Source organism: Loxodonta africana, chromosome 7 (genome assembly GCF_030014295.1).
Source record: "Loxodonta africana isolate mLoxAfr1 chromosome 7, mLoxAfr1.hap2, whole genome shotgun sequence".
Lineage (NCBI taxonomy): Eukaryota > Metazoa > Chordata > Mammalia > Proboscidea > Elephantidae > Loxodonta > Loxodonta africana.
Genome location: NC_087348.1, coordinates 14,855,963 through 14,882,958, shown reverse-complemented (window position 1 = coordinate 14,882,958; position 26,996 = coordinate 14,855,963). Strand labels below are relative to the sequence as shown.

The 26,996-nt window shown below is 41.0% G+C and overlaps 2 protein-coding genes across 2 annotated transcripts in view; both read right to left on the bottom strand.

The window, feature by feature from the left end:
- The window catches only part of LOC111753192 (membrane-spanning 4-domains subfamily A member 4A-like), a 134,826-nt gene extending 130,201 nt beyond the window's left edge, over positions 1–4,625 (bottom strand). The window contains exon 1 of the transcript XR_010322429.1: positions 3,330–4,625. The gene's annotated coding sequence lies outside the window, so the exon portion shown is untranslated. The remainder of the gene's footprint in view (positions 1–3,329) is intronic.
- LOC111753191 (membrane-spanning 4-domains subfamily A member 4A-like) overlaps positions 1–26,996 on the bottom strand; it is a 262,670-nt gene that overhangs the window by 207,012 nt on the left and 28,662 nt on the right. The gene's annotated exons all lie outside the window — the stretch shown is intronic.

Genomic DNA, 26,996 nt, shown 5'->3' with positions numbered 1-26,996 from the left:
TCTGCTGATAATTCTTTTACTAATCTGTTTTTGCCCTGCCTTTTAAAGTGTCTTACCAGGTTCATTCAAAATTGCCTAGCAGCTGTGAGCCTGATGATGCTTCAGATGACTGACGCCATTTCCCTTAACTCCACAAACCCGAGATCCTACAGTGCACGTGCTTACACTGGCCAGCAAATTCAAAAGTTCCGGGTGTCTGGACCACCACCTACATAAAGATCTATCTTCAATTTGAAGATCCTGAAAACCAGAGGAGGGAACGTAACCGACAGGGTTAAACTGTTCCCACTCCTCACCCCATCCCTAGACCTGTGAGTGCCTGATATGACATTTCTGTGTAACACCATGAAGTCCTCTTAACTGCTCCTCTGCTCAAAGCGGCTCACTACTCACCGACTGACCCCCTGCATTCGGACATATGTAATAAGCCTTAAAGTTGGCCTTAGATAAACTTCATGTGTCATACCCTCTGCTGTCTTATTGAACCCCCACTACACCCCCATACGTGTTAATTAGTTCATGAAATTTCCTGCCTAGCCTCAGAAACATCATGAATTATGCACAAATTCCCAATCCCAAATCCATAACTACCCTAAAATCCCCCAACCTCTGGGATCTTGATTTGAGACTTCATCTCCGAGCTCCTTGCTTGACCAGCTTGCAATAAAGTCCACTTTCTCTTTCCCAAAGTAAACAGGAGGGACACGAGTAGATTGAAGGACTGAAACTCAGCCAAAGCCCAGCTGAAACAAAAATAGGAGAAGATTGGTTTGTACAGGAATTACGTGCAATCATGCAACTGAAAACCTGCATCCTATCGTTTCAAACCCTTTTACTTTCCTAAGCTCCCTGTCTCCAGACTCTGCCTAGTTGACTGTCCTAGACCTGAAGGATGCCTTCCTCTGCATTCCTTTAGCTCCTGAATCTCAGAAAATATATGCATTTGAGTGGGAGAAACACTATTTGGGGGATAAAAACAACATTGCTGGACTGTTCTCCCTTGGGGTTTCAGAAATAGCCCTACCCTGTTAGGAACAGCCCTGGCAGAACATCTCCAGGGTCTATAGATAGTTCAGGGTCTCCTTCTTCAATACATAGATGGCCTCCTTGTTGCCAGTCCTACCAAGGAGGACTCAGATGAAAACACAATTCTAACTGAACTTTCTAGGCCAGGCCAGTATCGAGTGGCTGCTGCCAAGACTCAGATCTTACAACCAAAGGTAACTTACCTTGTTGTTGTGAGGCGCCGTCGAGTCAGTTCTGACTCATAGCGACCCTATGCACAACAGAAGAAAACACTGCCCTTTCCTGCACCACCCTTACAATCCTTGTTATGTTTGAGCTCATTGTTGCAGCCACTGTGTCCATCCACCTTGCTGAGTGTCTTCCTCTTTTCCGCTGACCCTGTACCCTGCCAAGCATGATGTCCTTCTCCAGGGACTGGTCCCTCCTCACAACATGTCCAAAGTATGTAAGACGCAGTCTCACCATCCTTTCCTCTAAGGAGCATTCTGGCCGCACTTCCTCCAAGACAGATTTTTTCGTTCTTTTGGCAGTCCACGGTATATTCAATACTCTTTGCCAACACCACAATTCAACAGCATCAACTCTTCTTCAGTCTTCCTTATTCATTGTCCAGCTTTCACATGCATATGATGTGATTGAAAGTACCATGGCTTGGGTCAGGCACACCTTAGTCTTCAGGGTGACATCTTTGCTCTTCAACACTTTGAAGAGGTCCTTTGCAGCAGATTTGCCTAATGCAATGTGTCTTTTGATTTCTTGACTGCTGCTTCCATGGCTGTTGATTGTGGATCCAAGTAAAATAAAATCCTTGACAACTTCAATCTTTTCTCTGTTTATCATGATGTTGCTCATTGGTCCAGTTGTGAGGATTTTTGTCTTCTTTATGTTGAGGTGTAATCCATACTGAAGGCTGTGGTCCTTGATCTTCATTAGTAAGTGCTTCAAGTCCTCATCACTTTCAGCAAGCAAGGTTGTTTCATCTGCATAACGCAGGTTCTTAATGAGTCTTCCTCCAGTCCTGATGCCCCGTTCTTCTTCATATAGTCCAGCTTCTCGTATTATTTGTTTATTCAGCATACAGATTAAACTTACCTAGGTTCCAGATTTTTCAAGGTCAACGGGCCTTGGTGCTGAAGCACTAGGAAAAGATCCTTCAGATCTCCACCCCGACCAGCCAGAGACAACCTCCAAACTTTCCAGGTATGGCTGGTTTTTGCAGGATTTAGATCCTGAACTTCAGATTCATAACAAAGCCTCTCTACGAAGCCACCTGAGGAAAGGACTCTAGCCCTTTCAAAGGACAGACAGGCATCAGCAATCCTTCTTGAATTCAAGGAAAACCTTGCCTCTGCCCCAGCACTCAGATTCCTGGACCTGAGAAATCCCACAAAATGGGGGGTGTTGCAGCAGAAGTCTTAACTGAACAACTTGGTCCTTGAAAAAGATCAGTAGCATATTTTTTAAACTTCTAGATTCAGTGCCTCAGGGATGACTGGCCTGTCTTAGGGGAGTAGCAGTGACTTGCCTCCTTTAACTGAAGCTGAAAAGTTTACCTGAAGTCAGCCTGTTCCCTGGCTTCTGCCTGATGCAGTTCTCACCATACTGCAGCAGAACGCACACTCTGGCTAACAGCAGGCTGAATGGCCTGCAAGCCAGCCCAGCTCCTGGACCATCCAGAGACCACGTTCAAAGTAACTTCTACCCTGAACCCAGCCAGCCTGTTACCAACAAACCCTGCAGGTGAACTGGCTCATGACTGTCTCCAAACCATTGAAGAAGTCTATTCCAGTTGCCAGACTTGTCCGACCAGCCTATTTCAAATACAGAACTTAACCTTCTATATCTTCCAAAAACAGCCCCAAAATTACACTATTAGAGATCTCAAAGAAGCAGCGGAATGGAAAGCAGCGATAGATTTTCATAAATGGCCCTTGTAAAACAGAGAAAACACCAGAAGCTACAAAACATCTCCTTAACGAAATCATTCCCAGGTTCAGCGTACGTACAACGATGGAAAGTGACAACAGGCCGCATTTCACCTCACAAATTACAAAATAAAAAGTCTCTAAACTTGAAGAACCAACTGGAACTTACACTCAGTCTGGGGATCACAGTCAAGTGAAAAAGTTGAAAGGCAATCACACCCAAAAAACCAAATTGCCAAAATCTGTCAAGAAACAAAAATAACGTGCCCCAAGCTTTTCTCTTAGCCATCTTACAAGTGTAGGTCCCCCCAAGAAGTGGTCTCAAATTGAGCCCTTTGAAAATTCTCTATGGAAAACCATTTCTTAAAAAGTACTTACCTTCAACCAATACACCAGTTTCTGTCACCAGGGAGCTTGCTCTCCAAAAATATTTGTTGTCTGTGTCTGATGTCCTATCTTGTGTTCACAGGCATGTTCTCAGCCTTCAGAAATAATCTGTTGATGCCCACCTTCGCCCACTTTGCCTGGTGGCCAAGTTCTGCTGAAAATCCAGAAAGTGGAGCCCCTTGAACCCCAGTGAACTGGACCGTACACTGTTCTTCTAGCCCTCGCATTGGCAGCTAAACTCAAAAACATCAAGCTTGTGTGCATCACATTCGCCTCAAACCTGCACCATTTCCAGAAGAACCTTTACAACAAGAAAAACCTCAACAAAACAACTGGACCTACGAGCCTGTGCAGGACTTAAAATATCTGTTTAAAAAGAAAAACAGACTAATGTCTAACCTGTGCCACTCCAACTGGGAAACCCTCCCTCTGGATTGTTCTCTTAATGTTTACATCGCCTTTACTGTCTTGGCAATCATTGTGTGCTTCCTTCTCTTTTTACAGCAGCTAAAAACTCCATCCGATTTGTGGTCTTAGGTACATTCCCTGTTTCCCAGTTTCCACTAGCTCTGGCTCCTTGTCACTCCACTTATAATTTTTTTACTAATCTATCTGTTTTTGCTCTGCCTGTTATACTGTCTTACTGGGTTCATTCAAAATTGCCTGGCAGCTGTGAACATCATGATGCTTCAGGTGATTGACTGTGTTCCTCTTAACTCAACAAACCTCAGATCCTACAGTGCACATGCTTACACTGGTCAGCAAGTTCAAAAGTTCCAAGGGTGTGGGCCAGCACCTACATAACGATCTATCTTCAAGATTGAAAACCAGAGGAGGGAATGTAACAGACAGGGTTAAACTGTTTCAGCTCCTCCTATCACCCCACCCCCAGACCTGTGAGTTCCTGGTAAGACATTTCTGTATAACACCAAGATATCTTCTTAACTGCCTCTCTGCTTGAGGCAGATTAGCTACTCACCAACTGACCCCCTGCATTTGGACATAAGCAATAAGCCTCAAAGGCGGCCTTAGATAAATTTCATGTGTCATACTCCTCAGCCGTCAAATTGTAGCCCCACTGCACCCCCATACATGTTAATTAATTCCTGAAATTGCCTGCCTAGCCCCAGAAACTTCATGAATTATGCAGAAGTTCCCTATCCCAAACCCATAACTACCCTAAAACCCCCAACCTCCAGGAGCTTGATTTGAGGCTTAGTCTCTGAGCTCCTTGCTTGAATGGCCTGCAATACAGTCCACTTTCTCTTTCCCAAATTCCTGGTGCCTCTCAAATGACTTGAGCAGTCGCACCGAGAAGGACCCATTCCCATCAGTTCACAAATTCTGGTGACCAAAATGGGACCTTTATTTTGCTTCTAACATAGGCTTCCTGGTTCCTGGGAGCACCTCTGGCCACTGGGTATGACCACCTCCCCTCAGGGCACAGCAGCTATTTTCTTCAGGAGGTGACAGCAGAAAGGACCTTCAGACCCAGGGCTGCACTGGGAACCATGGTGATCTGCTTTTTTTAAGATGGAGAAATGAACTTCTAGGTAAAGATCTTAATCTGGTAAGTGCTGTCACAAGCACAGAAGGGCTTCTGAGGGGATGAGTGCCTTAGGAGCCAGGGGCAAGCCCAAGAGAACTGTTGTGAGGAGAATAAACAAAGTGATCTTAGCAGTGCCTTACCTTCTATCCCGGCTCAAAGAAGAAGGGGACTGAGCTATGACCATTATGAAAACTATAGTTATAGTTACGTGGCCTCAAGAGCAACTAAAACTGCCATAGATTAAAATATTGCCTGATCTCATCCTGGCCCCTGTTCTTTTAGGGACTCAGCAGTTAGAGCTTTGGGCACAGCAGAGGATCCCCAAAACCCAGTGCAGTAGAGGACAAGTGGGGAAATTTTCTCTCCCATCCCCAATTTTCCTCAAATAATCACCAAAGTCCATGTTCTTGGACCTCCCAATGGCAAGCCACCATCGTAATGCCTTGAAAATATATGTCTTAGAATACATTAGGTTTGTTCTAGGACAGTGCTTTTCTTCAGTCTCAAAAATGGCTAGTATACTATGTGATGGAAGTAAAATTCACTACAGCCTATATGACTCTGGTGAGCCTGAGCCCACTCTGTGACCCCATCCCATAACTTTGAGCTTGCTGCCAAGTTTTCTATGAGACTGTTCTTACCTGGAGGTAAGAGCCCCATATGTTTCCCAGTGAAAGCATAGAGACATTCTTTTTTCTGCACTATTCAATACAGTTGTCACTAGCATACATGAAACAGCTTATATTTAAAGTAGTAATAAAAAAATCAGTTCTTCAATCATGCTAGCTGCACAATTTCTCAATACCTACATGTGGCTACTGTATTGGGAAACAAAGATATAGTGAAGTTCTATTATCTTAGAGGGTTCTATTAGATAGTCCTGGTTTAGTGTTCTGATGTCAAGGTGGATGTTCTGAATAATAAGCTCTAAAGCATAATGAAAGAGAGACATTGTCAATGGCCTGGATATTCCCTAAAACTTCCCTGTTGCTTTCAGGAGATTTTTGCAACACTGGTTGTGGCACTCCCACATTTGACCCCTAACTTCAATCCACTGTTGTAATGTTGGGTTGAGTGAAGACTTAGCAAACCCTTGCAGATTAGAAACATCTTCTCCCTAGAATCCCACTTTCCTCCCCATGCCTCTCCCATGTCTGTTTTTCCCTGGAAAGAATAAAAGGAGGGTGGTTATCTTAACCAATACAAATAACTAATGATAATAACTAGGACTCAAGAGTTTATCCTCAACCCTACAGAAGCATTAGTTTTCAGGTATGGTAGCAGGAATGATGGGATATGAGTCCTCACACAAACAGCCTTTTGACTGGATTTTTTCAAGTGATAATGTCTGACAGATGTGCTCAAACAATAAACCCACAACAAGGAGACCATCAAATTTTTATAACATGGTCAGCTTCTTTGTCATTGAAGATCTAAATTTGAAGGCCAGTTACCACCAAAAGGGCATCATGAGGAGGAAGAACTTTTCTAGAATAGATTCCTAGAAACTTGTCTAGGGTATATTAAAATAACCTGAAGACATGCAGTGATTTGGGCCACAGTGTTGGAGAATGTGTTCTGGAGAGGGATATGGAAGATACAGCCTCAACTCTTAACTACCAAATAGCTCCTCTCAATCTCAGTGTCCAACTCTGCAAAGCAGCAAGATGGCCCTTGAAGAGTTCTTTCTATGTTTCATTTGGTTATATAAGGATGAGAGTTATAGTTCTCATACTCTCCAAAGTTAAATGGCTTTTTTTCTGTGATGTTTCATAAAGACCCAGAGATGAGAAACTACTCAGAAAAAAGGGAAAAAGTCAGGTTAGTTTGTACGTGCAGATGTAGCAACAATACTACTCTTATGGTGTTTAAGGAAAACTACTGTGGGGAAAGCCCTGGTGAACCAAGGAACAATGATGAAAGTGCCATCTGAACACATATGTCCTTTTACTCATACTAAGCCAGTGCTGTCAAGTCGATTCCGACTCATAGGGACCCTATGGGACAGAGTAGAACTGCCCCATAGAGTTTCCAAGGAGCTCATATAGCATTCAGAAAAGTGAGTGCAAAGGAATGCATGATCACCACTCCATCCCAGTAAACAAAATTAGGATATTAAAAGCCAGGAAAGAATTGTTTTTTAAGTGAGAGAAGATTGTTTTTGAAATCAGCAGTTATCTAGAGAAGGACATGAGAACAATAGTACGGGAAAAGAAACGAAAGGGTGGAGCAGCTAACAAATATGGGAAGACAGAAGCAGATCTCAAGCTGGTAGCTCCACGGGCTAGGGTATACTGATAAGGACAAGGATGAATGGCAAAAGACTTTAAGGCTGTGTTCAGAAAAATGGAAAAAATTCCTACTATTCTCAAAGTATGCATGACCTAATAAACTTGGAGCAGCTAATAAGAGAAAATTGTTTGACAATGGAAAAATTGGATAAAACAGTGAGAAAAAAGTTGCAGTTCTAGTGGTCCCAGAATTAAGTAATTTAGGTAGCCCATTTTTTAAGAAACATCATTTATCTATTAAATGATGTTTCGTAAAAAACGGGCTAGATGTCTCCTCAAGTGTGAGCTATGCTTAGTGACTTGCTTCCGGAGAGTAGACTAGGAAAAGAGGAGGGAGAGAAGTAACTTTACAGTGGAGAAAACTGGCAAATACTATGTTGGCCAGGTGGTCCAATTTAACTTCACTGGTAAGAACTCATGTTGATAGCATGCACAGTTGATTAATGAATTGATGAGAATGGCATTTCACCTTTGTATTCTTACAGCCAAAAACCCATCATCTTAATCTAAACATGAGAAAAACATCTGATAAACCCACCTTGAAAGACAGTACAGGTAGTCTCTGGGTTGTGAAAGAGATCCATTCCTGAGTGTGTCTTTAAGAATTTGGACGTAAGTTGGAATAGGTGAATAAGGTTCTCTTTTAGTCTTACTTTAGTACTAGAAAAGCCTGAAAGCCTTTTCAATGATATAAAAGCTGTACATACAGCAAGTAAAGATGGTTGTGATGAAGAATTTGTTGTGAGTAGGGTTTGTTTCAATCATTTAAAAGTGAGGACAAATTATGTAACATTAACAGGTAAGCATGAGCATGAGTTGTCCATAAATCAGACATTCTTAACCCAGGGATTGCCTGTACACAAAATAACATAGACAGTCCTCTACAAAATTATCAATATTATCAAAGACAAGGAAAGTCTGAAAAACTATTACACTCTAGAAGAATCCCAGGAGATATAACCACTAAATGTAATGTGGTATTCTTGACGTCCGGCCAAGATGGCAAAATAGCCGGATGATTCCGGTGATCTCTCTTAAAACAAAGACCCTCCCCCCTCAAAAAAATAAGTGAAATGATTATATTATGACAACCTGGGAGCCCTGAACATCAAAGGCAAAGTTAGAAAATGGACTGAGTGACAAGGGAGGGAAAGGTGTTTCAGCAGAAGATAGGAGTTGCTAGATCTGAATCACTGGGATACCTAAGGTAGCATTCCCAGGAGTGGCTGCGGTGGGCTGGTAGTAGCATTTGGCTGCAGTTTTCTCAGGGGGAAGCAGCCAGCGGCACAGCCTACTCACACCTCTAGAACCAGAGGAGAATGGCGTTCTCCACAAAAGCTAAGTACTTGCATATATTTTAACATGCCCTACACACCCCCAAGCCAGTTTCAGTGGCTGCTGACTTCCCTGGGCCTGAGATAGGCCCTGCTGAGCACCTGGAGCCATCCTCCAGGCCTTGGAGAAGGAACAAATTCACAACTGGGGAAAAAGACAATTATCCAGCTCCACTAACCCTGGAAACTCATGTGAGAAGTGGCCCCTGTCCAGGCATAAATGGTCTGTGGATTTTGAATACCTTTCCCCCCGCGGCATGGACATGTGTGGGCCTGTTTCAGAATAGGTTTTTGTTGTCAGACTACAACTATTTCAGCTGTGCAGTGGAGAGCTGGGTGTTTGATGTTTGACACCACTTTGCCTATTAAACAGGGTCCTCACTTACCCACATCAGGGGGCTAAGGACTGGTGGCTCCACTCACATCACCCAGCCACCCATGACAGGGGTCCAAGATAACTGGTGACTTCCAGTCATAACAACCAAAAACATAAGGTGCCTGTGGTCTTTCTGCAGAACCCACCCACCTGTATGCTCTCGGGAAGGGGGACGAGCTTTCCTCAGAGACAGTTAGGGGATAAGTCTCAGCCCCCCGCCTTGTTCAGAGTGTGACCCCCTGCTGCAACCAGATAGGGGTACCTACACCAATCACCCCTGCCTCTCTAAGACTAGGACAGAGCCCATACCACTAACTGGATGATCAGCTACCTGAGCTGAATCCATAAAAGAAAAGTAAATGGACTCCTAGACTGATATACCTGATAACAGGAGAAAGCAAATAACAGGAGAAAGCACCAGAAGAAAGCAAATAAAAATTAGAGCAGAAATAAATGAAACGTTGTTGTTATTGTTCTCAGGTGCCATTGAGTCGGTTCTGACTCGTAGAGACCCTACACATAACAGAATGAAACACTGCCCCATCCTAAGCCATCCTTACAATCTTTGTTATGCTTGAGCTCTTTGTCGCAGCCACTGTGTCAGTCCACCTCATTGGGGGTCTTCCTCTTCTCCACTCACCCTGTACTCTGCCAAGCATGATGTCCTTCTCCCGGGACTGATCCCTCCAGACAAATTTAGGAGCCCTAATACTTGGCCTAAACAGTTTTAATACATGGCCTAAACAGTATACAAAACATTACTAACAATACAGAAGAGAAATTAGATACCTGGGAACTCCTAATAATCAAACACCTATGCTCATCCAAATTCTTCACCAAAAGAGTAAAAAGATTACCTACAGACTGGGAAAATTTTTTCGTTATGACATTTCCGATCAGTGTCTGATCTCTAAAATCTACATGATATTGCAAAAACTCAACTACAAAAAGACAAATAACCCAATTAATAAATGGGCAAAATATGTGAACAGGCACTTCAATAAAGAAGACATTCAGGTAGCTAACAGATACATGAGGAAATGCTCACAATCTTTAGCCATTAGAGAAATGCAAATCAAAACTACAATGAGGTTCCATCTTACTCCAACAAGGCTGCCATTAATCCAAAAACACAAAATAATAAATGTTGGCAAGGTTGTGGAGAGACTGGAACACTTATACACTGCTGGAGGGGATGAAAAATGGTACAACCACTTTGGAAATCAATTTGGCACTTTTTAAAAAGTTAGAAGTAGAACTACCATATGATCCAACAATCCCTGTCCTTGGAATATATCCTAGAGAAATAAGAGCCTTTACACAAACAGGTATATACAAACCCATGTTCATTGCAGCACTCTTTACAATAGCAAAAACATGGAAGCAACCAAGGTGCACATCAACAGATGAATGGATAAATAAATTATGGTATTTTCACAAAATGGAATACCACACATTGATAAAGAACAGTGATGAATCTGTGAAACATTGCACAACATGGAGGAATCTGGAAGGCATGCTGAGTGAAATTAGTCAGTTGTGAAAGGACAAACATTGTATAAGTCCACTCTTATAAGAACTGCAGAAATAGTTTAAACAGACGAGAAAATATTCTTCCATGGTTACAAGAGGGAGGGGGGAAGGAAGAAGGGAGGGGGTATCCACTAATTAGATAGTAGATAAGAACTCTTTTAGGTGGAGGAAAAGACAACACACAATACAGGAGAGGTCAGCACAGCTGGACTAAACCAAAAGCAAAGAAGTTTCCTGACTAATATGAATGCTTCAAAGGTCAGCAAGGCAGGGGCTTGGGTTTGGGGCCATGGTTTCAGGGGACATCTAAGTCAATTGGTATAATAAAGTCTATTAAAAAAAATCAATGGGTCTCATTTAGCCTTACTTTAGTGCAAGACCCTTCTTCCTAGTCTTAGTCTGGAAATTCAGCTGAAAGCTGTCCTCCATGGGTGACCCTGCTGGTATCTGAATACCCATGGCATGGCTTTCAGCATCACAGCAATATGCCAGCCCCCACAGTAGGACAAACTGAAGAAGGACCCGGTAGTCTCCTTCTGAAAAGCGTTAGCCAGTGAAAACCTTAGGAACAGCAGCAGAATATTGTCTTATATAGTGCTAGGACATGAGCCCCCCAGGTTGGAAGGCACTCAGAAGATGACTGGGGAAGAGCTGCCTCCTCAAAGTAGAATCGACCTTAATGACCTGGGTGGAGTAAAGCTTTCGGGACCTTCATTTGCTGATGTGGCATGTCCCAAAATGAGAATAAACAACTACAAATATCCATTAATAACTGGAACCTGCAATGTACGAGGTATAAATCTAGGAAAATTGGAAATCGTCAAAAATGAAATAGAACGCATAAAAATCCATATCCTAGGTATTAGTGAGCTGAATGAGAATGGTATTGGCCGTTTTGAATCAGACGATCATATAGTCTACTATGCTGGGAATGACACCTTGAAGAGGAATGGTGTTGCATTCATCGTAAAAAGAACATTCCAAGATCTATCCTGAAGTACAACGCTGTCTGTGATAGGGTAATATCCATACTCCTACAAGGAAGACCAGTTAATAAGACTATTATTCAAATTTACACACCAATCGCTAGGGCCAAAGATGAAGAAATAGAAGATTTTTATCAGCTGCTGCAGTCTGAAATTGATCAAACATGCAATCAAGATGCATTGATAATTACTGATGATTGGAATGCTAAAGTTGAAAACAAAGAAGAAGGATCAGTAGTTGGAAAATACGGCCTTGGTGATAGAAACAATTGGGGGAGATCGAATGATTGAATTTTGCAAGACCAACAACTTCTTCATTGCAAATACCTTCTTTACCAACATGAACATACACATGGACCTCACCAGATGGAACACATAGAAATCAAATCAACTACATCCATGGGAAGACATGATGGAAAAGCTCAATATCATCAGTCGGAACAAGGCCAGGGGCTGACTGGAACACACCATCAACTGCTCATATGTGATTTTAAGCTGAAAATGAAGAAAATCAGAGCAAGTCCACAGGAGCCAAAATATGACCTTGAGTATATCCCACCTGAATTTAGAGACCATCTGAAGAATAGATTTGATGCATTTGAACACTAGTGACCGAAAACCAGACGAGTTGTGGAATGATATCAAAGACATCATCCATGAAGGAAGCAAGAGGTCTTCAAAAAGACAGGAAAGAAAGAAAAGACCAAGAGGGATGTCAGAGGAGACTCTGAAACTTGCTCTCAAACGTCGAGCAGCTAAAGCTAAAGGAAGAAATGATGAAGTAAAAGAACCAAACAGAAGATTTCAAAGGGTGGCTCAAGAAGACAAAGTATTATAACGACATGTGCAAAGAGCTGGAGATGGAGAACCAAAAGGGAAGAACGTGCTCAGTTTTTTTCAAGCTGAAAGAACTGAAGAAAATATTCAAGCCTTGACTTACAATAGTGAAGGATTCTGTGGGCAAAACATTAAAAGAGGCAGGAAGCATCAAAAGAAGATGGAAGGAATACACAGAGTCATTATACCAAAAAGAATTAGTCAATGTTCAACCATTTCAAGAGGTAGCATATGATAAGAACCGATGGTACTGAAGGAAGAAGCTTCTCATACTGTTTTATTAGCATTAGTCCTAGTTATTTTCATTATAATTTTTTTGCTAGACATTATCCTATCATACTTTCAATACACAACAAGCCTGCATGTCAGTCAGTTATTAAAATGCTGTAATAGTTATGAAAACTCTTAGTCAGAAAGTGTGTTATGAATGGAAATAATGCACATTTTGCATATATATGGTATTGTAGAGTTAGTTCTGAAGAAATATTTGCAGTTAAAATTATTACTAAGGTGAATTCACACAGTGGGAAGCTATAGAACCAGGATCTGACCCAGCTATTTCAGAATCTGAAGCTTTAGGAACAATTCACTAAGTCCTGCCACCACTTCCTAACCCATCCTGTTTGCCTCCTGACAATGGAAGCTTCATGTCTCACTTTATTCAGTCTGAGAGGCAGCTGTATGTGATTGCTGTTGTTGTTGCTAGGTGCCCTTATTTTGGTTCCAACTCATAGCGACCTTATGTACCACAGAATGAAACACTGCCCAGTCCTGTGCCATCCTTACAATCATTGTTATGTTTCAGTCCATTATTGCAGCCACTGTGTCAATCCATTTGGGTCTTCCTCTTTTCTGCTTACCCTGTAATTTACCAAGCATAATGTCCTTCTCCATGGACAGATCCCTCCTGATACCATGTCCAAATTATGTAAGATACCGTCTTGCCAACCTTGCCTCTAAGGAGCATTTGGTTGTACTTATTCCAAGACAGATTTGTTTGTTCTTTTGGCAGTCCTTGGAATATTCAATATTCTTGGCCAATACCACAATTCGAAGGTGTCAATTCTTCTTCGGTCTTCCTTATTCATTGTCCAGCTTTTACATATATAGGATGCGATTGAAAATACCATGGCCTGGGTCAGGCATACCTTAGTTTTCAAGATGACATCTTTCCTTTTCAAGGCTTTAAAGAGGCCCTTTGCAGTAGAGTTGCCCAATGCAATGTGTATTTGGAATTCTTGCCTGCTGCTTCCATGGCTGTTTATTGTGGATCCAAGTAAAATGAAATCCCTGAAAACTTCAGTCTTTCCTCCATTTTTCATGATGTGGCTTATTTGTCCAATTGTGAAGATTTTTGTTTTCTTTATTTTGAGGTATAATTCATCTTGAAGGCTGTGATCTCTGATCTTCATCAGTAAGTGCTTCAAGTCCTCTTCACTTTCAGCAAGCAAGGTTGTGTCATCTGCATAACGCAGGTTGTTGATAAGTCTTCCTCCAATCTGATGCCCCATTCTTCTTCATATAGTCCAGCTGCTAGGATTAGTTGCTCAGCATACAAACTGAAGAGGTATGGTGAAAGGATACAACCCTATGCACAACTCTCCTCGTTTTAAATCAGGCAGTATCCCTTCGTTCTCTCTGAACAACTGCCTCTTCATCTATATACAGGTTCCTCATGAGCACAATTAAGTGTTCTGGAATTCCCATATTTTTGCAATATTATCCAAAGTTTGTTATAATCCACATAGTCGAATGCCATAGCATAGTCAATAAAACACAGGTAAACATTGTTCTGATATTCTCCTTTTTCATTTGGGATTCATCGGACATCAGCAATGATATCCCTGTTACCACTTCCTCTTCTGAATCTGGCCTGAATTTCTGGCAGTTCCCTGTTGATATACTGCTGCAGCTGCTTTTGAATGATCTTCAGTAAAATTTTGCTTACATATGATATTGTTAGATAATTTCTGCATTTGGTTGGGTCACCTTTCTTGCGAATAGGCATAAATATGGATCTCCTCTAGTCGGTTGGCCAGGTTGTTGTCATCCAAATTTATTGGTGTAGATGAGTACTTCCAGCACTGCATCCATTTTTGAGCACATTTCAATTGATATTCCACCAATTCTTGGAGCCTTGTTTTTGGCCAATGCCTTCAGTGCAGCTTGGACTTCTTCCTTCAGTACCATTGGTTCCTGATCATATGCTTTGTCTTAAAATAGTTGAACACCAGTTAATTCTTTTTGGTATAATGACTCTGTGTATTCCTGCCATCTTCTTTTGATGATTTCTGGTTCATTTCATATTATATTCTACTGCCAGGGATGACAACTTGAAGAGGAATGATGTTGGATTCATTATCAAAAAGGCCATTTCAAGACCTATTCTGAAGTACAATGCTGTCAGTGATAGGATAATATCCATACGCCTACAATGTAAAAAACAAAAACAAAAACCAAGCCTGTTGACATCACCACTGGGGTTTCCACTCCTGCAGTGAAGACCAGTTAATATGTCTATTATTCACATTTAAGCACCAATCACTAAGGCCAAAGATGAAAAAATTAAAGACTTTTACAAGCTTCTACAGTCTGAAATTGATTGAACATGCAGTCAGAATGCACTGATAATTATTAGTGATTGGAATGCCAAAGTTGGAAATGAAGAAGGATCAGTAGCTGGAAAATATGGCCTTGGTGACACAAACAATGCTGGAGATTGCATAATGGAATTTTGCAACATGAATGAATTCATCATTGCAAATAGCTTTTTTTCACCAACATAAAGAGTGACTATACACATTTTTTATACACATAGACCTCACCAGATAGAATACATAGGAATCAAATTTACTATATCTGTGGAAAGAGATGATGGAAAAACTGAATGTCATCAGTCAATACAAGGTCAGAGGACAACTGTAAATAGACCATCAATTGCTCATATGCAAGTTCAAATTGAAACTGAAGAAAACCAGAGCAAGTCCACAAGAGCCAAAACATGACCTTTCACATATACCACCTGAATTTAAAGGCCATCTCAAGAATGGGCTTGATGCTTTGAATGCTAATGACCGAAGAGCAGTTGAGTTGTGGAATGACATCAAGGACATCATCCATTAAGAAAGGAAGAGGTCATTGAAAAGATAGAAAAGAAAGAAAAGACCAAGATGGCTGTCAGAGGAGAGTCTGAAACTTGCTGTTAAACATCGAGCAAATAAAGCAGAGGGAAGAAATGATGAAGTAAAAGAACTGAATAGAAGTATTAGGTGTAGTATTAGCTGTGTAGTTCAGCCTCAGAAGAGGTCTGGCCATTTGCTTGTAAAGGTGTCTTAGTCACTTAGTGTGCTATAACAGAAATACCACATGTGGATGTATTTAAAAAAGAGAAATTTATTTTCTCACAGTCTAGTGGCTCAATGTCTGAATTCAGGGTGTAAGCTCCAGGGGAAGGCTTTCTCTCTCTGTCAGCCCTGGAGGAAGGTCCTTCTCCTCAATCTTTCCCAGGACTAGCAGCGTCTCCAAGCAGGAACCCTGGGTCCAAAGGATGGGCTCTGCTTCCACTGTTTCTTTCTTGGTGATACGAGGTCCCTGAACTCTCTACTTGCTTCCCTTTCCTTTTATCACTTGTAAGACAAAAGGTGGTGTAGGCCACACCCCAGGGAAACTCCCATTACATTGGATCAGAGATGTGACCTGAACAAGGGTGTTTACCCTGTTGTAATCCTCTTAAACTACAGGCACAGATAATGATTTATGATACATAGGAAAATCACAAAATGGAGGACAACCATACAATACTGGGAATCATGGCCTAACCAAGTTGACACATATATTTGGGGGACACAGTTCCATCTATGACAAAAGATCACAGCCTTTAAAACTCTATGCACAGGCGGAGCCAAGATGGCAGAAGAGACAGACGCTTCCAGCAAGCCCTCTTTACAAAAAAGATGCGAAAAAACAAGTGAAACGAGTATGTTTGTGACAACCTGGGAGCCCTGAGCATCACAGGCAAGCTTAGACAATGAACTGAGGGGCGGGGGAGGAAAAGACCATTCGGAAGTGGAGAGGAGTTAATCAGACCTGAATCACAGGGAGCCCTCAGGCACCATTCCTGGAGCGGCAGTGGCAGTGGGCTGGTACTAGTGTTCAGCCGCAGTTTCCTCAGGGAGAAGCAGCCAGCCACACAGCCTACTCATACCTCCGGAAACTGAGGAGAAGGGTGCTCTTATAAAAGCTAAGTACTTGCATATATTTTACCATGCCCCGCCACCCCCAAGCCGGCTTCAGCGGCTGAATCCCTGGGCCTGAGATAGACCCTGGTGAGCACCTAGAGCCCTCGTCCCGGCCTTGGGGAAGGGAAAAATTTGCAATTGGAGGGAAAAGATAATTTGCTAGCTCCATCAACCAGGGGAGCTCAGGACAGAAGCGGCTCCTGTCCAGGCATAAACCGTCCGTGGACCTTGAGCACCTTTCCCTTCTGCATAGACCTGTGTGGGCCTATTTGGGGAGAATAATCCCTTGTGGGCAAACTCCAATGATTTCAGCTGTGCAATGGAGAGTTGGGTTTTTGATGTTTGACGTTGCTTTCCTACTAAACAAGGTCCTCACCTACCCACATTAGGGACCTAAGGTCACCCAGCCACCCATGACAGGGGTCCAGAGATAACCGGTACCTCCCAGCCCTTACAACCAAAATCTTTGGGTGCCCATGGTCCCTCTACAGAATGCACCCACCAGCACGTTCTAGGGAACAGAGACGCATTTTCCTCAGAGACACTTGGGAGTCAGTTCTCAGACCCCTGCCTTGTTCAGAGCATGACACCCTGCTGCAATCAGATACCAATATATACGCCAATCACCCCTGCCCCTCTAAGACTGTAGGACAGAGCCCGTACCACACACTTGATGATCAGCTGCCTGGAAACCTGAGCTGAATTCATATAAGAAAACTGAATGGACTCCTAGACTGAAATACCTGATAACAGCTCTAGCCAGCTGGGGACAGGACACCAGAGCTCCAAAGGCAAAAATCATCAAGTTAACTCACTCAAGCGACCCATAGGGGTATACCAAGACAAAACAAAGCAAGCAGCTACAACACAGTAAGCAAGCATAAACTAATACAATAACTTATAGATGGCTTAGAGACAACAGTCAATATTGAGTCACATGAAGAAATAGACCATGATCACCTCAACAGGTTCTCAAAACAAAGAATCCAGGGATCTTCTAGATGAAAGTGCATTCCTGGAATTACCAGATGCGGAATACAAAGGTTAATATACAGAAACCTTCTAGACGTTAGGAAGGAAATGAGGCAATGCGCAGAACAAGCCAAGGAACACACAGATAAACCAACCAAAGAAATTAGAAAGATTATTCAGAAACATAATGAAAAGTTTAATCCCCAAACCCACTCATCCACTGACAGACAGCAATCAGAAATTCAGGACATTAACAATAAAATTACAGAATTAGACAACTTAATAGAAAGTCAGAGGAGCAGAATTGAGCAAGTAGTAGCTAGAATTTCAGAACTCAAAGATAAATCACGTGGTGGTAATATATTTGAAGAAAAATCAGATAAAAGAATTAAAAAAAAATAAAGAAACCTTAAGTATCATGTGGGACTCTATCAAGAGAAATAACCTACGAGTGATTGGAGTACCAAAACAGGGAGGGATAACAGAAAATACAGAGAGAATTGTTGAAGATTTGTTGGCAGAAAACTTCCCTGATATCAAGATGAGAAGATATCTATCCAAGATGCTCATCGAACTCCATATAAAGTGGATGTTAAAAGAAAGTCACCAAGACATATTATAATCAAACTTGCCAAAACCAAAGATAAAGAGAGAATTTTAAGAGCAGCTAGAGATAAACAAAAAGTCACCTACAAAGGAGAGCCAATAAGAATAAGTACAGATTACTCGGCAGAAACCATGCAAGCAAGAAGGAATTGGGATGACATATTTAAAAAATCGAAGGAAAAATATTGCCTGCCAAGAATTATATATCCATCAAAACTGTCTCTTAAATATGAAGGTGAAATTAAGACATTTACAGATAAACAAAAGTTTAGAGAATTCATAAAAACCAAACCAAAACTACAAGAAATACTAAAGGGAGTTCTTTGATTAGAAAATCAATAATATCACTTATCAACCCGAGACTAGAACAGTGGGCAGAACAACCAGAAGTCAACCCAGATAGGGAAATCCAAAAAAAATAAAAGCAAGACTATAAAAAATTTAAAAAAGCCCAACACAGGGTAACACCAATATTATTATATAAGACAACATTTAAAAATAAAGAGGGACTAAGAAATGTAATCATACACCTTCCATATGGAGAGGAAGATGCGGCGATACAAAGAAAAAAAGTTAGTTGTTAAATTTAGGAAAATAGGGGTAAATAATAAGGTAACCACAAAGGAGACAAACTATCCTGCTCATGCAAATAAAATACAAGGAAAAAATACAGACTCAGCAGAAACATAATCAACAACAACAAATGTGAGGAAAGGACAATATATAAAGAAAATCCACTCAACACATAAAATCAAGTGGAAAACAAGAAACTGTCAACACACGAAAAAAGGCATGAAAATGATAGCACTAAATTCATACCTATCCATAATTACCCTGAATGTAAATGGACTAAATGCACCAATAAAGAGACAGAGAGTGGCAGAATGGATTAAAAAGCTAGATCTGTCTATATGCTGCCTACAAGAGACCCACCTGAGACTTAGAGACACAAAGAAACTAAAACTCAAAGGATGGAAAAAAATATATCAAGCAAACAACAATCAAAAAAGAGCAGGAGTGGCAATATCAATTTCTGGCAAAATAGACTTTAAAGTTAAATCCATCAGAAAGGCTAAGGAAGGACACTATATAATGATTAAAGGGACAAGAAGATATAACAATGTTAAATACTTATGCATGCAATGACAGGGCTGCAAGATACATAAAACAAACTCTATCAGCATAGAAAAGTGAGATAGACAGCTCCACAATAATAGTAGGAGACTTCAACACACCACTTTCGATGAAGGTCAGGACATCCAGAAAAAAGCTCAATAAAGACATAGAAGATCTAAATGCCACAATCAACCAACTTGACCTTGTAGATATGTACAGAACACTCCATCCAACAGCAACCAAGTATACTTTCTTTTCTAGTGCACATGGAACATTCTCTAGAATAGAACACATATTAGGTCATAAAGCAAGGCTTAGCAGAATCCAAAACACTGAAATATTACAAAGCATCTTCTCTGCACCATAAGGCCATAAAAGCGGAAATCAATAACAGGAAAAGCAGGGAAAAGAAATCAAACACTTGGAAACTGAACAATACCCTGCTCAAAAAATGACAGGGTTATAGAAGACATTCAGGATGGAATAAAGAAATTCAGAGAATCCAATGAGAATGAAAACATTCCTATCAGAACCTTTGGGACACAGCAAAAGCGGTGCTCAGAGGCCAATTTATATCAATAAATGCACACATCCAAAAAAAAGAAAGGGCCAAAATCAAAGAATTATCCCTACATCTTGATCAAATAGAAAGAGGGCAACAAAAGAAACCCACAGGCACCAGAAGAAAACAAATCATAAAAATTAGAGTAGAACTAAATGAAGTGGAAAACAATTGAAAGAATTAACAAGACCCAAAGCTGTTTTTTTTAAAAACTCAACGAAATTGATAAACCACTGGCCAAACTGACAAAAGAAAAACAGAAGAGGAAGCAAATAACCCGAATAAGAAATGAGATGGGTGATATTACAACAGACCCAAGTGAAATTAAATCATATCAGATTACTATGAAAAACTATACTCAAACAAATTTCAAAACCTAGAAGAAATGGATGAATTCCTAGAAACACACTACCTACCTAAACTAACACAAACAGAGGTAGAACAACTAAATAGACCCATAACAAAAGAAGAGATTGAAAAGGTAATCAAAACACTCCCAACAAAAAAAAGCCCTGGTCCGGACTGCTTCATGGCAGAGTTCTACCAAACTTTCAGGGAAGAGTTAATACCACGACTGCTAAAGGTATTTCAGAGCATAGAAAATGACAGAATACTACCAAACTCATTCTATGAAGCCACTATATCCCTGATACCAAAACCAGGTAAAGACACCACAAGAAGAGAAAATTATAGACCTATATCCCTCATGAATGTAGATGCAAAAAATCCTCAACAAAATTCTAGCCAATAAAATTTTGATATTCAACAACATATCAAAAAAATAATTCACCATGACCAAGTGGGATTCATACCAGGTAAGCAGGGATGGTTCAACATTAGAAAAACAATTAATGTAATCCACCACATAAATAAAACAAAAGACAAGAATCGTATGATTTTATCAATTGATGCAGAAAAGGCATTTGACAAAGTTCAACACTCATCCATGATAAAAACTCTCAGCAAAATAGGATTAGAAGGAAAATTCCTCAACATAATAGAGGGCATTTATACAAAGCCAACAGCCAACATCACTCTAAGTGGAGAGCCTGAAAACATTCCCAATGAGATCGGGAACCAGACAAGGATGCCCGTTATCACCACTCTTATTCAACACTGTGCTGGAAGTCCTAGCCAGAGAAATTAGGCTAGATTAAGAAATAAAGGGCATCCATATTGGCAAGGAAGAAGTAAAATTATCTCTATTTGCAGATGACATAATCTTATACACAGAAAACCCTAAGGAATCCTCCAGAAAACTATTGCAACTAATAGAAGAGTTCAGCAGAGTATTGTGATACAAGATAAACACACAAAAATCAGTTGGTTTCCTCTACACCAAGAAAAAGAACATCGAAGAGGAAATCACCAAATCAATGCCATTTGCAGTAGACCCCAAGAAGATAAAACACTTAGGAATAAATCTTACCAGAGATGTAAAAGACTTATACAAAGAAAACTACAGTATACTTCTGCCAGAAAGCAAAAGAGACTTACATAAGTGGGAGAACATACCTTGCTCGTGGATAGGAAGACTTAACATTATAAAAATGTCTATTCTACCAAAAGCGATCTATACATTTAATATAGTTCTGATGCAAATCCCAAGGATGTTTTTTAATGAGATGGAGAAACAAATCACCAATTTCATATGGAAGGGAAAGAGGCCCCGGATATTACTGAAAAAGAAGAACAAAGTGGGAGGCCTTACTTTACCTGATTTTAGAACCTATTATATTGCCACAGTAGTCAAAACAGCCTGGTACTGGCACAACAACAGATACATGGACCAATGGGACAGAATTGAGAATCCAGACATAAATCCATCCACATATGAGCAGCTGATATTTGACAAAGGCCCAAAGTCAGTTAAATGGGAAAAGACAGTCTGTTGAACAAATGGTGCTGGCATAACTGGATATCCATCTGCAAAAAAATGAAACAAGACCCATACCTCACGCCATGCACAAAAACTAGCTCAAGATGGATCAAAGACCTAAATATGAAATCTAAAACGATAAACATCATGGAAGAAAAAATAGGGACAACGTTAGGAGCCCTAATACATGGCATAAACAGTATACAAAACATTATAAAGAATGTAGAAGAAAAACTAGATAACTGGGAGCTCCTAAAAATCAAACAACTGTGCTCATTCAAAGACTTCACCAAAAGAGTAAAAAGACTACCTATGGACAGGGAAAAAGTTTTTAACTATGGCATTTCTGATCAGCGCCTGATCTCTAAAATCTACACGATACTGCAAAAACTCAACTGTAAAAAGACAAATAACCCAATTAAAAAATGGGCAAAAGATTTGAATAGAAACTTCACTAAAGAAGACATTCAGGAAGCTAACACATATATGAGGAAATGCTCACTTTCATTAGCTTTAGAGAAATGCAGATCAAAACTACAATGAGATTTCATCTCACTCCAACAAGGCTGGCATTAATCCAAAAAACAGAAAAGAATAAATGTTGGAGAGGTAGTGGAGAGATTGGAACACTTCTACACTGCTGGTGGGAATGTCAAATGGTACAACCACTTTGGAAATTGATTTGGCGCTTCCTTAAAAAGCAAGAAATAGAACTACCATACAATCCAGCAATCCCAGCCCTTGGAATATATCCTAGAGAAATAAGAGCCTTGACACGAACAGATATATGCACAGCCATGTTTATTGCAGCACTGTTTACAATAGCAAAAACATGGAAGCAACCAAGGTGCCTATCAACAGATGAATGGATAAATAAATTCTGGTATATTCACACAATGGAATACCACGCATTGATAAGGAACAGTGAGGAATCTGTGAAACATTTCATAACATGGAGGAACCTGGAAGGCATTATGCCACGTGAAATTAGTCAGTTGCAAAAGGACAAATATTATATAAGACCAATATTATAAGAACTTGAGAAATAGTTTAAACTGAGAAGAAAACATTCTTTTGTGGTTATGAGAGGGGTGAGGGAGGGAGGGTGGGAGAGGGGCATTCACTAATTAGATAGTAGAAAAGAACTACTTTAGGTGAAGGGAAAGACAGCACACAATACAGGGGAGGTCAGCACATTCGGACTAAGCCAAAAGAAAAGAAGTTTCCTGAATAAACTGAATGCTTTGAAGGCCAGTACAGCAGGCGCAGGGGTCTGTGGACCATGGTTTCAGGGGACATCTAAGTCAATTGGCATAATAAAATCTATTAACAAAACATTCCACATCCCACTTTGAAGAGTGGCGTCTGGGGTCTTAAACTCTAGCAAGCAGCCTTCTAAGATGCATCAATTGGTCTCAACCCACCTGGATCAAAGGAGAATGAAGAACACCAAGGACACAAGGTGATTACATGCCCAAGAGACAGAAAGGGCCACATGAACCAGCGACTACATCATCCTGAGACCAGAAGAACTAGATGGTGACTGGCTACAACCGATGACTGCCCTGACAGTGAACACAACAGAGAACCCCTGAGGGAGCAAGAGAGCAATGGGATGCAGACCCCAAATTCTTATAAGCCCAGACTTAATGGTCTGACTGAGACTAGAAGGGACCCCAGTGGTCATGGTCCCCAGACCTTCTGTTGCCCCAGGACAGGAACCATTCCCGAAGCCAACTCTTCAGACATGCATTGGACTGGACAATGGGTTGGAGAGTGATACTGGTGGCGAGTGAGCTTCTTGGATCTGTCATCTCCCCTTCCTGGAGGGGAGATGAGAGAGTGGAAGGGGTTAGAAGCTGGTGAAATGGACACAAAAAGAGAGAGTGGAGGGAAAGAATGGGCTGTCTCATTAGGGGGAGAGTAATTGGGAGTGTGTAGCAAGGTGTATATGGGTTTTTGTGTGAGAGACTGACTTGATTTGTAAACTTTCACTTAAAGCACAATAAAAATTATTTTAAAAAAAGAAAAACTCTATAGAGCATTTCCACTCTGCACATAAAGGGTGGCCATCATGAGTTGGAATTGACTCCATGGCAAGGAACAAAAAAAACACAATAAAATATCAATATTGATAATAACAAATAATAAGAAAGTCTGTCCAACGCTGGAATAGTTCAGAGATCAGCAGAACTACTGGAAGGAGCATGGGAAGCAGGGCCTTCTCACTTCAAAGGGTATGGCCATGGTCTTCTGGAACTCCAAGTGTGGGCCATCAGCCTCCTAGGTTTCCAAGAGTTTGATCTTCACCAACTTGGTTCTGGAGTGTGGGGCTGCTGTTAAAGTGTGCAGGAGGATGTGGCTGCTGCCCAAACCTGAGGGAAGAGGGCTGCCATGCCCAATAGTCAGAAAAACAGAGACTGCTGGGGCTGAGCGGGGGGGGGTCATCACTCAGGTGAACTAGGACATTGTGCCACCCAAAGCCAAGGCAGCAGAGCTGTCATTCCAGTGGGACTAGAAGAGAGCTGAAACGCAGGACTGAGGGCCCTCCACCCAGAACCCAGATGATGTGGCCATACCCAGAATTTAGAGGGCAGGGCCGTTGCCCAGACAGTGTCAGAGAACAGATTATTTTCAAGCCTTGAGAGCTAATGTAATTTGCTCTTAGGGTTTTGGACTTGCTTGGTGCATGTTATCCTTTCTTTTCTTACAATCTCTCCCTTTTTTAATGGTGATATCTACTTTATGCCTCTTTCATCATTGTAGTCTGGAAAACAGAACTTGTAGATTTCAGAAGTTCACAGATTTAAGTGCTTCATTACGAAATTCTTTTAATGGGGAAGGGGGCATGATTGTCCCTTAAAGGGCCATGCACCTTCTTTGTCAAAGCCCAGGAAGAATGCCCCACGTAGTCTTTTCACTGCACTCTATAATCATGATAGGGAAAATGGCAGGAAGGCACTGAAAAAAAAAACCCTGGTAGGGGAAGAGACCAGCAGCCGGGAGAGAGAGAAGTCCAAGTTCTTCCACAGCTTGTTCACAGATTGCTGGGTAAGTCATCTCCTCTCTTTCTGACTCATCTCTGGATCCTAAGATTAGAGAGTTGCGCTTTGTTATGTTTTCCTTTAGTTCCTAGAACTAAGCCAGCCTCCTAAATGCTGTTCTTAACCTCCTTCACTAGAAATATTAATGTGTGCAGTTAAGTGCCCAACATCAGGTTGTGTTTCTTGGCTCACGCTGGTTGCCCGCTACGGCAAGGAGGAAGCTTGCAGAGTGAAGCTGCATAGTTGATTCAGCAGGCCCTGGCACCCTTCTCTTTTGCATCTAAGGCTGCTTCCAAAGCTTCAGGAGGCCCAAGGACCCACAGTAGAAACCATCCAGTGTGTGAATTTGTCTGGATCCTACTGAATGCTCCCCCTCTGTTTCTCCCCTCTTTAATTCTGCCAGTTACTTAGAATTACCCTACTTCTTCAGAGGGTGTGTATCTATTGTTAAAGAGAATGCCAGAGAAGGAAGAAAGCAGCAGTTAAGAAGTGCCTTAGTTACCTACTGCTGCTATAACAGAAATAGCACAAGTGGATAGCTTTAACAAACAACTATTTGGGTAAACATCACCTTACTTGGAATATAAAGATGGTTTAAATTCTGTAATGTGGAACTGACACAGGATCTAGGCTAATTCACTCATTAATGCATAAGAAACTCATAATTAGGATTGATTTAGCTAAGAAAGTTTGCTCCAACTCTGTCTTCCCAGGAAATTCACGATGTCTATAGCTGGAGCTCAGAGTTTCTGTCATTCAGTGGTAAAAGACTAATAAATAGAGAGTAGAGGATAAACTGGCAAATCAAACACATGCTCAAATCTCAGTCAGCGAAAGCTTATTTGAGAACATAATATCCACCTGTCTTAGAGTACCACTCTAGTGATTATTTTGTAATTAACCAAACCAAACCCATTGCCGTCGAGTCAATTCTGACTCATAGCGACCCTACAGGACAGAGTAGAACTGCCCCACAGAGTTTCTAAGGAGCACCTGGTGGATTCGAACTGCCAACCTTTTGGTTAGCAGCTGTGGCACTTAACCACTGCACCTCCATGGTTTCCATTTTGTAATTACAAACCTGAAAAGACTTCTTTATAATGAAAAGATCTGGTAGATACCACCTTAACCTAGTGACCAAATTAAGCAATAATGGAATAAACTGGCCTTCTATGTCTCCGGATGCGATGCAATGATAAGTACACAGCATCTCCTATGTTGTGTTCTTGCTGCAACAGTGAACCTGAACATATCAGAAAACTCTAAGGTGTGACATATTCTACAAAGCAACATATATATATGATATGTCCGCACACATATGTATATATCTGCACATACACACATACGTATCTATATATAAATTACATATGTATCTGAATTAGAAAGTTATTTAGCACTTACATTTTCTTAATATCATTTTAATTTCATTTATTTTGGAACTAGAGATAAGCCTACAAATGATAGAAATGCTACTTATATATTTCTCATATGCATAAATCCAAATATTTGCCTGTTTTAACTGGATATTAATAGAATTTTATAAGAAATATAATTTATTTGGTCTAGTAAACAGAGGTTTCATGTTTGAAGCATTTTAAATTTTTCTGTATGGAAGATACATTATCCAAGATGAAAACCACTTTAGAGTGTTTGTTTGTAAACATCATTTCTTCTTTATTCCCAATTAAAGTATCCAAATCAAAGTCTATTGCCTTTCCCAGTTTGAAAGCACACACCAGAATCCACAGCTGTTCTCATGTAAGGCTTTCATCTAAAGGCAAAGGGACAGGTGGAGTGAGAGAAAGAGTGCAGGCAAGCATTGAAGGTCCTAGAGACATTCCACAGTACAGTACAGCTCTTCCTGGGTCCAACACACATGAACTGTGCTGAGTGTTCTGGCTTGAGCTGCCTAGACCTCTGCAAGGGACCAGTCAGCATCCCATTAAGTAGTCAAGCTAGCCTTGTCAAACCGATTAGACTAGTTGCAAACCAATAGTAAAGGGATCAATCTCAGAGGTTGCCAGGGGCGTTTTGGACTCCAAACAGTGCAGTATAAATCCCGGTGCATCTATCATGGCAAAAAGTCAAAATCTAGACATTCGGGCACCCACAGGGATAAATATAGAGCTTTTCCAGTCCAGGTGTAAATGAGCTTTATCTCTGTGTCATGTATTGAATTGTGTCCCCCAAAAATATGTGTATCAATTTGGCCAGGCCATGATTCCCAGCATTGTGTGATTGTCCACCATTTTGTTGTCTGATGTGATTTTCCTATGTGTTGTAAATCCTACCTCTGTGATGTCAGTGAGGTGGGATGGGGAGTTATGTTAATGAG